The 17,622-nt window shown below is 33.9% G+C and overlaps 2 pseudogenes; both read right to left on the minus strand.

The window, feature by feature from the left end:
- Positions 1-5,866: 5,866 nt before the first annotated feature.
- On the minus strand, positions 5,867-5,982 carry LOC112474904 (annotated as a pseudogene).
- Positions 5,983-16,373: 10,391 nt separating this feature from the next.
- LOC112474974 lies at positions 16,374-16,492 on the minus strand (annotated as a pseudogene).
- Positions 16,493-17,622: the final 1,130 nt, after the last annotated feature.

Below are 17,622 nucleotides of genomic sequence, written 5' to 3' on the forward strand. Positions count from 1 at the left end.
ATAGTCAGCCAGTATATTCTGAAAATTCCATCTTTTGTACTCTCCTTTAGAAAAATCATCCAACACAACACTTTTATTTTTCTGAGTGAGGTCAAACATCAACAGAACTAAAACCATCAAGTCTGACCTTTCATACTCCTTGAACAATAATATGCTAGGAGAAAATGTAGAGTTTATTATCTGTAAATAACCATTCTTAATTTCAATGCATATTTATAATGCAAATGATCATTAAAAAGCTGTGAGATTCATCAACTGATCTTGAAAGGAGGTCTCTAATTATAATTTATTTTTATAACTTTTGAAAAGTGTTTTAATTGGCTCAGATGTTATCTAAACAATGACCTATGAGCAACTGAAAAGTAATTTCAAATGACCAAAAATTTCAGTCAATTAATTTCTTAATGTTAAATCATTACCATAACTCAGAAGATCAGAATCAACCTGAAATATTCATTGAAGGATAGAAGGAGGAAGTCTCTTAATACAAGATCATCATGGACTCTGATGTTCATCTTTAAAGAACATCTTAAAGGCAAGACCTCTTTTCATCGGATTATTGTAATAAAGAAGGCATACTAAAAACCAGAATTGCAGTCTGTTTCTATAATGAGCATGAAAATAGCTGCATAAAAAACATATATTGCCACCTCTTGCATCTTAATGTCAACAAATAAAATAGAAAGAGTAGTTGTAGTATTACCAGGTCAGTATGAATGAAAAGATGTATTGGATTTCTGTGAAGTCCATGACAATCTACTATAAATTTCATGGCAACAGAAATTTATTCTCTTACATTTTGGAGGCTAGAATTCTGAAGTCAGTATCACTGAGCAAAAATCAAGGTTTCAGCAGGGATGTGGGCAGGTGTCAGCAATTTCCTGCAGAGGCTCTTAATGAAAATCAGTTCCTTATCTCTTCCAGCTTCTGGAAGCTGCTACCATTCCTTGGTTTTTGGCAGCATCACTCATCTCTGCCTTCATGGTGACACTACCTTTTCCTCTTGTGTGACAAATCTCCCTCTGCCTTTCTTTTAGGGAGACACTTGTGATTGCATTTAGGGCCCACCCAGATAATCCAGGACAATCTCATCTCAAGATCCTTAATCACATCTGCAAAGGCATTTTTTTCCAAAGAAGGTGATATTTACAAGTTCCAGGGATTGAGAATTTATATATTAGGGGCAATTATCAGCCTACCACAGAAGGGAAGAAACAGATCAGACATTTTAGCTCTTTTGCATAGCAATGAAGAACCTATTTTCTGATTACTTAGTAATGGAGCAATGTTGTACTTGGCAATGTTTATGCTTACCATCAATTAACTTTTCTGATTAATAGAGTTCTAGAATTTATTGCAGTTGGCCTATTTTTCACAACTATCTTATACTGGTGTGAATAGATATGCCCAGAGAGAGCACAAAGGAAGGTATATCTTACTCTTTGTTTTCTTAATGTCTTCACACACAATGCAGGAGGAATAAAAGCCAACAAGTATAATTTGGAGTTTTTGATTTGAGTACCAGACTATAAAACTAGTATATTTATCTTAAATAGCATGGATTCCATCACACATTTAATTTATTGGGGCTTAATCATTCGAGATACAAATAATATACCTTTAAGTATGTTTTATTGACTAGAAATTTTTAGATCATATGAGAGATGTGATTTATAGTCCCAGACTCATATAACAGAATACCTTGGCTTGTAGGGGTTACATGGTGGTCTAGGAAGTATAGAGGACTAGTAAGATCAAATAAATAGATAAGAAGGGACCAAGCTCAATACTCACAGTGCAATCATTTTCATTATTCTATTTTTCCTCTCCTATTTCTTCAAAAAATCATCCTCTGAATTCCTTAAGTCTTATTATCAAAATGCTTTGGTGTATATCTCAACAATAACTTGGAGGAGGAAAGACTGGGTTATATAGATCTACATTTCTGCAAGGTTTATAAATCACTGTAGTCACAGATCAACTAATTGAAAAGAAAACGACTAGTAGTTAAAGTTTGAATAATCTGAATTGAGCACAGAGTTCAAAGACTAGATAGACTTTGATTCAGTACTGGCATTTCTACATACAAGTTATGTAAAGAAATTTAATTCCTTTTAATATTAGATTATTCAATTACAAAATAGATATATTGATGTTTATTTTATAGATACAACTATTCAAAGGATTGAATGAGGTAATGAATAAGACTGTTAGCTGCAAACCATTAATAAATGTAAGCTATAAATTGTGGTCTACAAAAGAAAAAATCATCTAGATTTCAATAACCAAGTTGTGACTTTTCACTGGAACATGTAAGCCCCATGACTTCACCTCTCACACCTCCAGCTTTGCAGTCTTTAAAAGAAGATAATATCTTTTCCATCAATGTTATGGACTTTTCCGGGTTAATAAGGCACTATATCTAAATATAGGCTATAATTAAAAAGTTCTCTAGAAATAACGACTACTTTAATAAGAAAATGTTGATCATGAGGATTTACTTATTGATGAGTTATCACCTCAAGTAAGTCTGATATAGCAAGAGAAAATATTTCTCAAACTGGTGAGGATCTTGTGTCAAAATATATTAATATATGAAGGTCAATCAAAAGTTCTTTATGCACTAGATGGATGAAGTGTAGAGACAAATCCACTATGAAAGTTATCCACAGGACAGATATCTATGTTTGAATATATCCACCTAACATTATGTATTTTTCTTGAGTGAATTTTCTCAATGAAAAAATTCTTAGTTGTTAAATAATGATTTTCTGATTTGTGTTTGTTCTGTAGCTTTCTAAAGATATACATTTGAGATGAGCACATTTTTTAAATTATTTTCCACATCAATTGATGGGCATCCTTTTTTTCCTGACCACAAATTAAATTTTGTTTTAAAACATTTGGCTGACTTGTCTTCAATAGCTCACTATTAAAGAAGCTATGTTATTACTGTAAATAATTACCTTATTCTCCATTCTAGAACTTTATACTAGGAAAGAATAATGCATCATAGTTGTATTTGTTAGTAAACATTCAACTGGATAAATAAGACCTGTTTAGCATATTAGAAAACATAATAACTTTCTGAGAAATGATTATTCATTATAGTAAAAAATGACTTCAAGTAAGTAGCAGATTTGAAGTACAGTACATGCAAACATTTTTGTATATTCAATAAACCATAATTTGGATACTTATCTCCTCAGTGGCAATAAATCCTATTTCCTTTGTGTAATAATTACATGTGCTATTTATTTGATATAGCATCCAACTTAATTTGACTTAGCAGAAACTCTAAAAATTATTTACTTATCTCTATTTGTAAACTTCATCCAAGCAATAAACTAGCCCATATGGCATTCCAAAAGGACTTTGAAATGACAGTGAGACGATAAACAGAACACATCAAGTTTGTGTTGTACTTATTTGCACAATTTTAACCTTCGCCAAATTGGAGAATTAATTTCATGAAACATTCTTTTACATACTTAGCAAATGAAAAATGAATTTTAATTGTCAGCACTTATATACAGCCCATTCTATGAAATATAAACATATTTCCTAAAGTGGAATCGTAATAACTAAGGAAATTAACATTTACTCTCCAACTTACTATTCTAAGTGTATTTTCTTTTCATGTGATCATCAACATATCCATCACTTACTTTTTATTTTACAGAGATCTAATTTGATTGAAAACTAATCATAAATTTGATTTATAACCTACTTTCACACACATAATTATATATAATCATCTAAATAATCATATGAAGATGACAGAACAGATATTACTGTCCCTATTTTTCTTAAGTGAACACTGAAACGCAGAAACATTTAGGCAGAGCTAAATTTAATTCAAGGTCTTCTGGTTTTAAATCCTTTGCCCTTTTCATTCTCCCAGTCTCCCACCTAAGCCAAATATTCATTCTTGTTCATCAGAGGATTCTGCCATTCATTTTATAAAGAATATTGATAGTACCAAGCACACATTTCATTTATCATACCATAAACAGTCTGCACCACACCCCCTTTCCTTTTGCATTGTCAGAGGAAACAGTGTACATCCTCCTCAAAGATAATTTTTCCATTTGTGTCTTTATTAAGATTTTCTCTCGTTTTCTTTGCGACAATCTGCTGTTGCTATTTTTTCATTTATTTTTGTCTCCTTACTCAATTCTCTTCCATATAAAAAAAACATGGTGGGGGAACCAAGAAAAGTGAAAAAAAGAGAAATAAGCTGTACCTACCAGTGTATTATTTTTCTTTTCTGTAAAATATAAGTTTCAAGAGAGAAATCTCCTCCGTTGCTCCACTTCTCTAGCTTCCATTTACTCTTCAAGCCACTACACTCAGGTACCACTCCAGTGATTTCTAATTGTCAATCAAAGGCTGCTTTTCACCTTATTTTACTCAACTTCTCTGTAGTATCTGATACTTCATCACTACTTTCCTCTTGAAGTCTCTTCCGTGGCCTCTAGTTCACCTTTATTTCTGACTGTTAGAGCTTCTTGAACTCTGTTCTTGACTCTCTTCAATTTTTACATTACATAGTCCCATTATTTCTGCCATTTATATGTCAACAGCTACTTCCTATAATGAGTAACTCAGTGGCAGAAATAACTAAAATTCATGATCCCCCTGATTGATATAGAATTGTACAGATGTGCAGCTAGGTTCTAAATTTTCCAGCTGTGTGAGAAGCACCACTAGTGTCATATAAGCACATATAGTATGCTTGGCTTTTAACGAGGTACAGCTTCTCTACAAACTTTTCTTCTCTTAGAATGACCTTTCCACACGTCCAACTCTCCTCCACCTTCATTCACCTAGAAAATGTCTACTTGATTTTTAAGACTCAGCTAAGGGTCACCTTTCCAATGAAAACTTTTCTGTTGCTACAAAATTTTTATGCACACATTATCTTGGTTCCTATTTCACTTTAATTATCTGATTCTACTAGATTACTGTGTAAGCCTTTCAAAATCAAAGACCACATTGTTTAGTGTTTCATCTCCAACATCTACCATAGTACCTAGTAAAAACTAAACGTTTGTTTGTCATGTGAATGAATGCCTTCTTAGAACTTTTTCTGGCACCACGGTATAGACTCTAATAAAAACTAAGCAAAAGTGTTCATGTGGTTAATTTTGCTCTCTCTGTAAAGTCCTATTTCTCCAGTGTTCTATCCCATGTAAAGTGATAGGAAAACTCTTATTTACTTACAATATACAGATTATCAATCTATGATAATTTTTTTCTTTATTGAGAATATCCAAAATATTATCATCAATGACTGTTTTGTAATCATTTGGAATGAATTTTTTAACTAGTTGAATACAATCAATAATTATCAAGGAATCTACTTATTTTGTTTAGTGTTAAATTTATCCATTTTTTACTTCGTATATAAAAACTATAAGGCACGGTACGCATAAAAAGTCTATTCCCTAAATGCTATTCACCCGCTTTTGATGAAATTATTCATAATTTAGTTATGGCAATATGACTTAGATATCTAATAAACACTGGGATTTATTTGGGCTTTACAGCCAAAAATGGCTGTACATGAATGGGTTAACCTTATGTTTGCCTCTTTACTAAAAGCTTAGGTGATTTATCTTGCTGCTAGTTCAAACTTCATTTGGGTGAGGATACTCTAGGTAAATGGGAAAAAACACATGGCAACCTTAAAGTCCAGAAGTTTGTTTGGTCTTCTGATTCACTTATTAGGTGATTTTCTTGGATGTTGTTTCCCTGGAAGAATAAATCTGGTTTCATGTATCTCGTGACATTTCTTTGAAGTATTGCCCCTTTGAATTTGAAAGCACCCTTTCTTGTCTTTTTTATTATTTGTTATTATTTATGCCTACAGCACCTGGTCTTCTTAGGTGGTCTCCCATCCAAGTACTAACCAGGCCTGATCCTGCTTAGCTTCCGAGATCAGACATCGGGCTTGTTCAGGGTGGCATGGCCGTAGACCATGGACCATGGCTCCACTGAGGCATGAACCCAGGGCCTTTGGCATGTAAAGCAGACGTGCTAACCACTACACTATGGAACGACGTCCATGTTTTTTTGTTGTTGTTGTTTTTAATCAGCTTTTGGCTGACGCCTATAAGTTATAATTGGTTTGAAAACAATTTTTATATGTCATTCTTTTAAATTTAATTTTTATTACTTTCAGGTGTACAGCACAATGGTGAGACATTTAAATAATTTACGAAGTGATCTCCCCTCTAGTACCCTCCCGGCACTATATGTAGCCATTAGAGTATTTTTTACAACATTCTCTATGCTATACTCTACATCCTTGTGACTGTTTTGTAACTACCAATTTGTACTTCTTTATCCCTTCACCTTTTTCACCCAGCCTCTCAACCCCCTGCCCATCTAGCAATCACCAGTTTGTTCTCTGTATGTAGAGTCTGTTCCATTTTGTTTGTTCATTTATTTTGTTCTATAGATTCTACATATAATTGAAATAGTATGGTATTTATCTTTCTCTGTCTGACATTTCATTTAGCATAATATCCTCTAGATCCATCCATGACATTGCAAATGGTAAGATTTCATTTTTGATGGCTGAGTAATATTCCATTGTAAATATGTACCACCTCTTCTGTATCCAGGCAGTTAGGCTGGGCACTTAGGTTGCTTTCATATCTTGGCTATTATAACTAGTGCTGCAGTGAACATAAGAATGCATGAATCTTTTCAAATTATTGTTTTGGTTTTCTTTGGATAAATACCCAGAAGTAATTGCTGGTTCAAAATGTAGTTCTGTTTTTAATATTTGGAGGACACTCCAAACTGTTTTTCATAGTGGCTGCACCAATTTGCAATCCCACCAACAGTGTACAAGGGTTCCCTTTTCTCCATACCCTCACCCAACACTTGTTCTTTTCTGATTTATTGATAATCATTCTGACAGGTATGAGATGATATCTCATTGTGGTTTTAATGTGCATTTCTCTGATTAATGATGTTGAGGATCTTTTCATATGTCTGTTGGCCATTATTATACCCTCTTTGGAGAAATACCTATTCAGATTTTCTGCCCATTTTTTAATTGGATTTTGTGTTTTATTATTGTTGAGTTGCATGAGTTCTTTACAAATTTTGGATATTAATTCTTGCCAGATGAATCATGGGCAAATATCTTCTCATTCAGTAGGTAGGCTGTCTTTGTGTTCTGTTGCTAGTTTCCTTTGCTGTACAAAAACTTGTTTGATGTAATCCCATTTGATTATTTTTTTCTTTTGTTTCTCTTGTCTGAAGTTATATATCAGAAAAGAAATTACTAATAGCAATATCAGAGAGTTTATTGCCTATGTTTTCTTCTACAAGGCTTATGGTTTGGGGTCTTACATTTAAATCTTTAATCCATTCTGAATTTATTCTTATATATGGTATAAGTGGTTCAGTTTCTTTTTTTTTATTTCTGGGCTCTCTGTTCTCTTCCACTGATCTGTGTGTCTGTTTTTATGCCAGTATCATGCTGTTTTGATTACTGTAGGCTTGTAGTATAGTTTGATATCAGGTAGAGTGATACTTTCAACTTTGCCCTTCTTTCTCAAGATTGCCATGGGTATTTGGAATCACTTATGGTTTCATGTAAATTTTTGGATTATTTGTTCTAGATCTCTCAAAAATATCATTGATATTTCGATAGGGATTGTATCGAATCTATAGATTGCTTTGGGTAGTTCCATGATTTTTAAATGACTTATACTCAAATAGAGCACATCAATCCTATTCCCTCATGTTCATCCTGTTATCTTCCAAAGGACATAATTGCTGTGCAGCCTGATAGGATTTCACATAGAAAGCAGAGAATATTTGAGAAAGGCCCTGATTTCTTCCTAATTGTATATGTATTTATATTGCAAAGGTCACAGACATAACTGAAATTTAGTAACTCAAATTTTTAACAGTTATAAATTTCTTAATGATATATGGTGACAGGCATCAAACTGGAAGAAATTTTTTAAATGTGATTTGTAAATTTACCTTCTGTTTTTAGCAGCATTGCAACTTAATGCTTTTATGCTTATAATTTTATTACATATATACACGCATATATACTAGATTTATATATATATAAAAATATATATTTACATACACTAACACACTTTTGGGGTATCTGCATACACATTTCTCCAAGGATGATAGCCTATGACAGCCAGTATCTCCAAACTTCCAGTCTATTACATGTCTGCATTGCGCATTTTCTCAAATTCATTATAGCGTTAATTAAAAAATATATTTCTCAATTTCTTGTGTTATTTCCTGGATTTTCTTGAGTATAAATAATGGAAAAATAAAAATTATTAAATTGAGCTTAATAGAGCACCTAGAACTATTAATCAAATTTATATAAACATGTGTGCTTGATCTAGCCTTTTGTTTAATACTTTATATCTGAAGTGACAGTTTATGATTAGGACATAAAAATGTGTATACTCATATGTAAAATAACAAGAGTATAACAAATAATTTTTAAATTCTACCACAAAGGGGTAGCATCTGTTAAATATTGCTCTCTTCTCCTCCTCTTCATTTCTTCTCTATTTCTCTAGCCGACTGAATAGAGTGACAGATAAACATATGAGTCTCTTAAATCTGGTGATATGAAGTAAGAAGTTGCCTTACAGGAAAGGATACTGGAGTTGTACTTAAATTTTTCTAGCTTCAGAACTTTACCAGTCTCCGGGAAAAAAATCTAAAAAGCTTCCGAAAACTCTTTTGTGAAAGTTTTTTTCTCTGTAACAGCTATAGCAACTGGATCAGAGACGATTTTCTTTAACCTCTTTACCTATTCTTCTTATTCAAGCTGTTGGCACTGAAGTATAGCCTGATTACTTAAAGCTGTAGTTTGTTCAATAATTATCTAAGTATCTACTCTGGTTGAGCATTGTTCTAGACTTTGGGCATACAGTGATTAATAAAATATACATAGTCTATATCTTTGCAGTCAGCATTAGAGACGTACTGAATAAACTGGTAGAAATGAGAGATACAGGCAATGATTAATATAATTCATGGTAAAACCAAACCTGTACTCAGTTGAGAAGACTTCCCTGAGGAAGTTAGTGTGTGACACTAAGTAAAGAGAATGTGTGGGAGTATAGTGTGTGGTTGCGTGGAAAGGTTGGTAGTATATAATTTTGGTAAGTCGGTAGTGTATGCAAAGGTTCCCAAATGACAATAATTAATATAATGACATTGTATATGTAGATTATATCTTATGAGGAGATGGGTAAGACATAAACATGATTTATCTTATTGGGCAATACAATATCTCGGGAAATGCTAATTCTTTGGGGCTTTACTCTAATTAAAATAGAGGATAATTAGAGAGTTTCATATACAAAAATAAAATAATCACAATTATTTCTAAGTCTATTTTATTGTACAGAATTGTCTTAAAAGAGAAAGTGATTGGGGTCCATCTAGGCTAGGAGCTGGTGCAATAATCAAGATAAGTAAGGTATTGATAGAGAAAATTCATAGAAAATGCAGAACTCAGAGATATTTAGATAACAAGACTAAAGTTAGGTGATTGATTGCATCTAGGGACTAATAGTGAGCAAAGGATGAAATACCAATCTCATGTACACTAGGAGAAAGATATTTGTTGAGCTATTTGCTGAGATAGCAAACACTAGAAGAGGAGCAAATTGGGGAAGGGTGGGGATAAGTATTTAAATTTTAGATATATTATTTGGCCAAAGGTGTTAAATAGAAAAACTAAGTCGTATTTAGAAATCAAGAGAAAATGTCATAAATTTGAAATTATCCGCAGATGGATAGCAACGAAATTCATGAGAATAGGTGATAGGAAACAGGCCTCGATTAGAACATGAAAAAATTCCAACATTTAATTGTTAAGGTCAGGTGAAAAAGATTTTAAAGAAGCCAAAATTTTGAAGGAAAATGAGAATGTGATGTCACTCAGGCAAAGGGAAAATAAATACCTCAGAATATAGAAGATTTTCTGTAGTCTGCATGTCGATGACTTTTTGGGCAGAAATAATCACAAAATCAGAGTTTGATTTGGTTTTTAAAAGTAAATTTGTCTCAATCAGAGAGCAATCTAAACAAATATAAAGTCAAATTACAACACAGAAAAGTGAAAAAAAATTATACTCAATATATAACGGAAATGAAAAATATAAATTTAAACTTCAAAATGACCTACATCTTTCACTTTTCAGAACCTAACTCTGATGGTGTGAATGCTTGTGTCCCACCCCGCCCTCCACCATCCCAAATTCATGTTTAATTTCTAATGCCTAATGTGATGCTATTTAGGAGGTAGAGTGTTTGAGAGGTGATTAAGTCATGAGAATGCCAGCTCAGAAAGCTCCCTTGACCCTTATGCCATGCGAGGATACAATAGAAAGTCTACATTCTGGAAGAGGGCTCTCATCTGACCATGCTGGCATCCTGATCTCAGACTTCCAGCCTCTGTTTATAAGCTACCCAGTCTCCAGTATTTTCTTATAGCAGCTTGAATGGACCGAGACTCTATCCTAATGAAATACTCAGAAGTTCAGATAAGAAAGGCTCCTGACTTCTTTTGGAGCAAAACTAAGATAATGCTGCTATGTTAGGGTTGTCCTGCAAAATCTGATTTTTTCTGGGCATGGGATGCAGATGCACGCATGTTTCCCATGGACCAGATGTTAGCCGAGAGGGGAAAAGCCAGTGTAAAATAACCTATAGCTGCTTAGAATAGTGCAAGGACCACTGTAACAAGATACTCAGATAAAAACCCAGGGCCTGGAGAAGCTTCCCAACTGACAACAGTGAAGAGAATTGTTTTCACTCAAGTCAGAAAATTACAGGAGGGGGGACTCAGCCTTAATATCTCCAGTGGACTACAGAAAGCATAGTTTGCTTTGTCGACAACAGTCAAGTAGGGTATATTCTTTGTTTCTTCTCCTCCTTCTCTAAGTCTTACTAACCAGAAGGGCTTAAGATAGCTAGCTGGGAGTAGAATAAGACCCCCTTTATCCATGTCCAGTGCAGGATCCCAACCTGAAATGAATCTGAGTTGGAATAGGGAGAGTAATTACTGGCAAATCAAGTTCGGAATTCTGTTTATTATACTGGACAGGGCATTTAAATTATGAATAGGGGCTATGTTTGCAAATTGAAGAAACTGTTTATTACTTCAGATTAAGCAAAATGTTATAGCCCTAGCTGATATTTTACCCAGTGGCTGGGAAGAATATTCCTTATTGATTAAAATGTAAAGGAATAACAGAAAAAATAAAATGACATTTTGATGACAAAAGTTGTATGTGCATTATATAGAAGCTAGGATAGAAACTAGAGTGTTAAATATTTCATTTTGAAGATATGATTATGATTTGTTTTTACCTCACATTTTATTTTTTAGATCATATTTAGGAAATGTTTTCTGCATATTTAGAACAATTGCAAAATTGTGTAACTTAAAATGGAAATTTAAAGAATTGACCTCAGTTTTCTTTTTCTATATATCATGATTTGGAGTAGCATATTTATAATAACAAGATTATTTTATAACTCTTTAAAAGGCATTAAGAGCTCCACTAGAAGATGGACAGAATTGAGGGGAAAAAAATAAGAAACTAAAATGATTGTTTTATTATTGTTGAAAATTATGATATTGAATAAAAAGGAAAGCGAAGCCAATGGTTAATTTTATTACTATCAATCTTTATGTAGGTAGATTTTGGTTAACTATATAATGACAAAACATTTAATGTTTTAATTTTATCTCTCACTTTAAATATGAGGTTCCAAAAGTTACTGAAGTTTGCAACAGGTAGAAATTGGTAATGAGAACTGGAAGATTTCTGACACTAATTCCTGTGTTCTAGACACATTCTCTACCATCTCTACTCTTTCCTCCAAAGCTGCAAACATCACAAGACTTTTAAATTTGACTTATTTCCTAGATATTATTACCTTAGAGTAATTTTACAATTAATAGGGCTGTACTAGTTGAGCTGTAATGTCTAATAAATGTCATTGATGTCTATAGAAACAGTACCCGCTCTCTTATTCTCTCACTAATTATCGTAGGCCCCAAAAAGAAACAAAAATAATCATCACTTATTAGAGAGGCAATGTATCTTAAAACCATGGTATACTAAGTCTTCCCTCCTAAGCTCATTTTATTTCTTTTTGGTAATACCCACTATAATTTTATTAATGTCATGTGACTTTTTTTTATTTTATTATTTTGTGTTTCATTTAGATAATTTTTTTTTCCCCTGTGGCCAAGTAACATTTTGCACAAGAGACAGCTTGTCTCTCATGGTACTAAATAAATGAATTAATGAACAAATGAATTGCTTAGTTGGTTAACCAACTGCTATCTGCAGGCCACTGTGTTAAATGAAATGAGAGGGAGCTAGAGACCACCACCATGATAATGAACACTGTGACACTGCCCCTATTTAAAAAGTTTTACACATCAATGTAAGAAAAAACTTTTAAAAATTGTTCAAGAGTATCCAATGGTGAAGAAAGTGAATTTTCTAAAGTAGATCATGGTAGGGGTGAGCACTGCAGTTTGGAACAGAGAATAATTTTAAATGGAAGTTCAAATCGAAGGAGTTTAGTTTTGGTTTAGAGAAGGGAAAATAATGTTTAATGGAGATTTAGTGTGACCAAATGTGGCCATAGCCAAATAAGCAATAATGACTGCAGCAAATAGATTAATAAACTGAGAAGTTGGTTCTTACACTGAAAACATAGGATAAAATAAGAATTTGACATTCCTCAATTATTCACCTAAAGTGTCTGGATATTTTCTTGTAAGAAATGGGAAAACACTTCAGATTTTTAAAGAAGGAAATGACCTGAAGTTATAAGAAGAAAGATAAATTTTAGGGGGATTAGCTTGTGCTATAAGGAGACCTAGTGCACACAAAAGCAGCTACTGACAACTCTTAAGCATAGAAAAAGCCATCAGAGCCTCTATGGTTTGCATCCGCATCATCAAACATAGCTATGCTTTCTGAAGAGTGAAGGAATGCTGTAGCCCTCTCTACAGAAGACAAATATGTATCATGGATTTTTCAATGATGGAATTGGGGAGGGAGAATTAGACCATAGTATCATTAAGGTGCACAAGTGAAATTGGTTCTCAACTTATTTTTCCTGTTTATGCCACATCTCAGTATAAAATAAATTAGGGCTGCACTTGGAGGAATTATATGACCTAAAATACCACAAGAACATCTATAGTCCTATAAAACCATTCAGAGTCATCAAACTATGCAATTGGGCATTCCCAAGGTGAAATCCCATTGTCACTTGCTCTGCCCATACAATCCAGAGGTAAAGTTTTCAAACATATTTCTTTGCTGCCAACTTGATGTCACATTATGTCTTAAGTGTCAGGTGCACAGTGGTTTCTGGCTACAGCCAGATCCTGTGCCTCAGTCAGCAATGTGATTTTTATGACAGGCACTGCTATAAAAATATGTACCCTCAGTTATGACAAAAACACTTTTCATCTGTTGATCAAAATTGGACAGCAGAAGCTATAAAAAGTTTGTGTTACACCATGGCACATGCTGGTTATGTCCCTTTAAGATGAAGATATATGCAGATACATCATGCTGGTTATGTCCCTTTAAGATGAAGATATATGCAGATTGTATGTATGTGTGTGTGTGTGTGTGCTCTATCCCTAGAAATAGAGGCATGTATGCACAATGCTTCGAGCACAAGAGAAAAGAAGAATGCTCAGAGATAAACAATGGGTCACATCTCTATAGAGTTAGAGAACTTAACCTCATAAAATTAAATCACAACTTCGGGAGGAATTTCTTAAATTCATGTGGGATATTATGATTTACAAAGTCTTTTTTTTTTTAAAGCATATGTAATTCACTTAATTAAGAGAAGCAATTTATTGTGTTTTAAAGCACATGCATGAACTCAGAAGTCAGATGTATTCAGGTGATCCTTAGCTCTCTTATTAGCTAAGTTTTCTGGGGTCAGTTGATAACAGGTTGAATCTTTATCTGCATCAGTTAAAAAATGAAGGAAATCCTAACAAACTGTGAGAGTTTTGCTGAAGATTATAAACGATATAAAACTCTTAGTTTACAGTTCTGACAATGTCACTCAGCTGTGACAGAGTGAGAGGTAAGCCTTAAGTATTGTACTCATTGTGAAGATTCCCTATAATACCTCAGTGCTTGGACCTCAGAGACAGTCAGGCACTCCCTGGGCATCAAGCAAGAAGCCCAGTCAGGTTTATGGTCAGGATAAACTTTATTATATACATGGATGGTAGGGGGCATTTAGCTAGATGCTCAGAGGTAAGGGAAAATATATTAAATAAGTTGAATTGTTTTATGAGTTTGCCTTTTTCTTCTTAAGGAAATTCAAATATCATTGAACAGAAAGAGGATATTAAAAGAATTATGCAAGTTCAGAAAAATTACTTGCTAATTTCTGTATTGCATTTGAGTTTCAATTTAAGTATAATTAAAGATCTCCTTGTAAGAGCAAAGTATTTTTACATTTATTACATCCTCTACATAACCTTTTTAAATTACTGGGACATTAGGCAGGGCAGGAAAAAAGCTACTTCAACTTGGGTCTTTAGTCATGACATTATTTTTTCAGTTATATATAAAAATCTAATTTTCTTTCATTTCCATTTTGCTAAGACAAGTGTAGTAGCTCTTGTGTCATATCACAAATAAGAATGATTTCAGAAGTGGTGAGTTTTCTGAGTTACTATTGATTTGGCTTGACATTTAAAGTCAGAAATATTGATGTAGGACAATCCTTATTCAAAATCTTTAATTCTTTAATAAATAAAATTAATATTTTAAGTTTGTGGCTTCAACTATTAAAAATAATTAGAGAGAATGTTAATAGTTGACTTAGTTGTGTATATGTGTTTCACAATAACAATAGAACATTTGTCTGTTAACCTGATTTTGGAGTTACACTTTGCAATTCTCTGTGGAGACATTATGTAAATTCTCTTTTGAGTATCACAGCCATCCCCGAATTCCAATATCAAGTGCACAGAATGATGACTTAAAAGTGCACAGGAGCTTTACCTGAAAATATAAGCTCTTCAGTACAAGAATATTAAGTTCAAGACCAAAGTCGCATTGGATTTTGAGCCCTCTCTACCCTGCATGGATGGATAAATTATAAGGGAACTTAGTTAGATTCCTTAGCATTACAGATATAATTGCTTTGTAACATAATCCAACAAAACTTAGGGGTATGAGGTAACCATTAATCATAATCAGAGATTCTGGGGATCAGTAATTTGGACAGGACACAGCAGAGACAGCTTCTCTCTGCCCCACTATGTCAGGGCTTCTGATGGATGTGAAACTTGGGGCCTAGAATGCTCCAAAGGAGCATTCCTTCAAGTGTCTGGAGGTTTATACTGGCTGATGGCCTTAATTAGGCCTCAGTCGTACTTCCTACAATGTTTGAGCTCATGGTTTTGACTTCTGAGTCATTCCTCCATTTTTATAAGAAATGGCCAGTGTTGGAAATTGAGTTGTTTTCTCATCCTGCTTCCTATCAAAGTTTAGGGGCTATAAGGCCTCTTTTAATTTTGTCTCTGTCCCTTTTAGTCCAAGATGATATAACTCTTTTAAAAATATGGCTTCTTATGAATCAGTATATGATACACTTCATTATACAAAAGCATTTCTTCACCTTGTGATGCTGCTGTGGAGGCTGTGTCCTTATGATTCTTAGGGCGGGTCCTTGAGGCATGCCTTGAAAAGCCTTAGAGGGCCTGTGTCCAAAAAAATGGTTCTCTCAGGCACTACCTTCTGTCCTTCTGAGGTCTTAACAAGAGATTCTAGAGCCACACCCTAGATTTTATTTTTGCTATGAAGCCCTTCTTTAATTTGAGAATCTTGAAGAGGCAGGAAATGAGATTTATTTTCAAACACAAGTTTTCTCCTTCGTACATCCTCTAAAATTTTGTTGAAAACAGAACTATTTATTTTTACTTCCCTACTCCTCTCGTTTTATCATAGGCACTGAGAAAAACTCAGAAGATACTTTCTAAAGACTGCTTAAACATCTCCTTAGCTAGATTAATCAATTCATTAGCTATAGTTTGTTTTGTATTTTACTGCAAAAAAAATTTTCCATCACTACAGAACAAGAGTCTTTTTTCCATCTTGCAATAATTTTTCTACACATTCTTTTTAGGCTTCCCTGGCAGTGTTCTTGAAAGCCATCCGACTTCTAACAATCACTTGAAGGCCTTTAAAGGCTTTCATTAACATTCTTCTCAAGGGCATTCCAGCTTCTGCCCATCATATTTTCCCAATGAAACATTGTCTTAGTTTGCTTTTTTTTTTAAACACCTACAGCTCCTGGCCTTCCTAGGTGGTCCCCCATACAAGTACTAACCAGGCCCGACCCTGCTTAGCTTCTGAGATCAGACGAGATTGGGCCCGTTCAGGGTGGCACAGCCATAGACTGTCTTAGATTTTATTACTACAATAGTGTACTTCCAAATACTCAAATCTGTCCTACTTAGTTTGGCTGAATAAATTACTCCAAAATGTAGTAGAATACAACCATTTATTATGCTATCATTACTATTGATCAGGAATTTGGACAGGGCTCAGTAAAGACAGTTTTTCTATGTTTCTCATTATCAGCTAGAAGATCATAAAGCTGAGGACTATATTCCTTTGAAAGCTCATTCACATATCTGGCAGTTGTATTTTGGATAGGGCCTCAATTCCTCTCCACTTGGGTCTCTCTACTTGGGTAATTTGAGGTTCTTCACAGCTTGACGGCTGAGCTCTAAAGGGGAGTGGGAGGGGGAATATAGTCTTATGCTATTTTATGATCTAGACTTGGAAGTTAGGCAGTGTCACTTCAGCTGCATTTTACTTGTTGACAGTTACAAAATCTTTGAAAAGTAATGTCTGTCACACTTGGTTTGATTCTACTTGACTATTTCCTTCTATGATGAAGGGCAATGAGAGAGTGGGCAGAAAATGTATTTCACAACCTAGGGCCTTGGAAGAGAATCATATTTGCAAAAATTTTCTTTCTATCTTTACATCATTTAATTCTGCTATACTTTGTATGCATTAAAATAGTTCATTGCATCCCCGAAATCTCCAGGCTTTGGTGTATGTGTGTTTTAGGGGGTGTCTCAAAAAGCCATTTTTATTTCATCTGTCTTCTCCCACCCTGAGCAGTGAGCAGCCAGCCAGAGATACTAGAAATGATCATTAGGGGGATGAATATGGTTCTGCTTTGTATTCTGCCTAAAGTCTAATTCAAATAGAAATTAACAAATCAAGAAGAAAAGTAGACCTGAGACATCTTCCTCTGTGTAAGAGTGCTGATTCATTTCCTCATCACATTAGAGAATATATTAGAGTGACTGTTCTTATAGTGACAAAGGAAATAAGACTATGTGCTAATGGGGTTTTTTGGACTCTGATTTCTCTGCTTCAGCACCATTTCATGGCTAAAGCAGCAGAGATAGATGGATAGATAGATGATAGAAGTGAATTTTTTTTACTGCTAGTTCTTAAGTAATCATAATGAGAACATAATATAACTTGTATAACTGGGGAGAAGAAAAGT

The sequence above is a fragment of the Pteropus alecto genome, unplaced genomic scaffold (assembly GCF_000325575.1).
Source record: "Pteropus alecto unplaced genomic scaffold, ASM32557v1 scaffold7, whole genome shotgun sequence".
Taxonomy (NCBI): domain Eukaryota; kingdom Metazoa; phylum Chordata; class Mammalia; order Chiroptera; family Pteropodidae; genus Pteropus; species Pteropus alecto.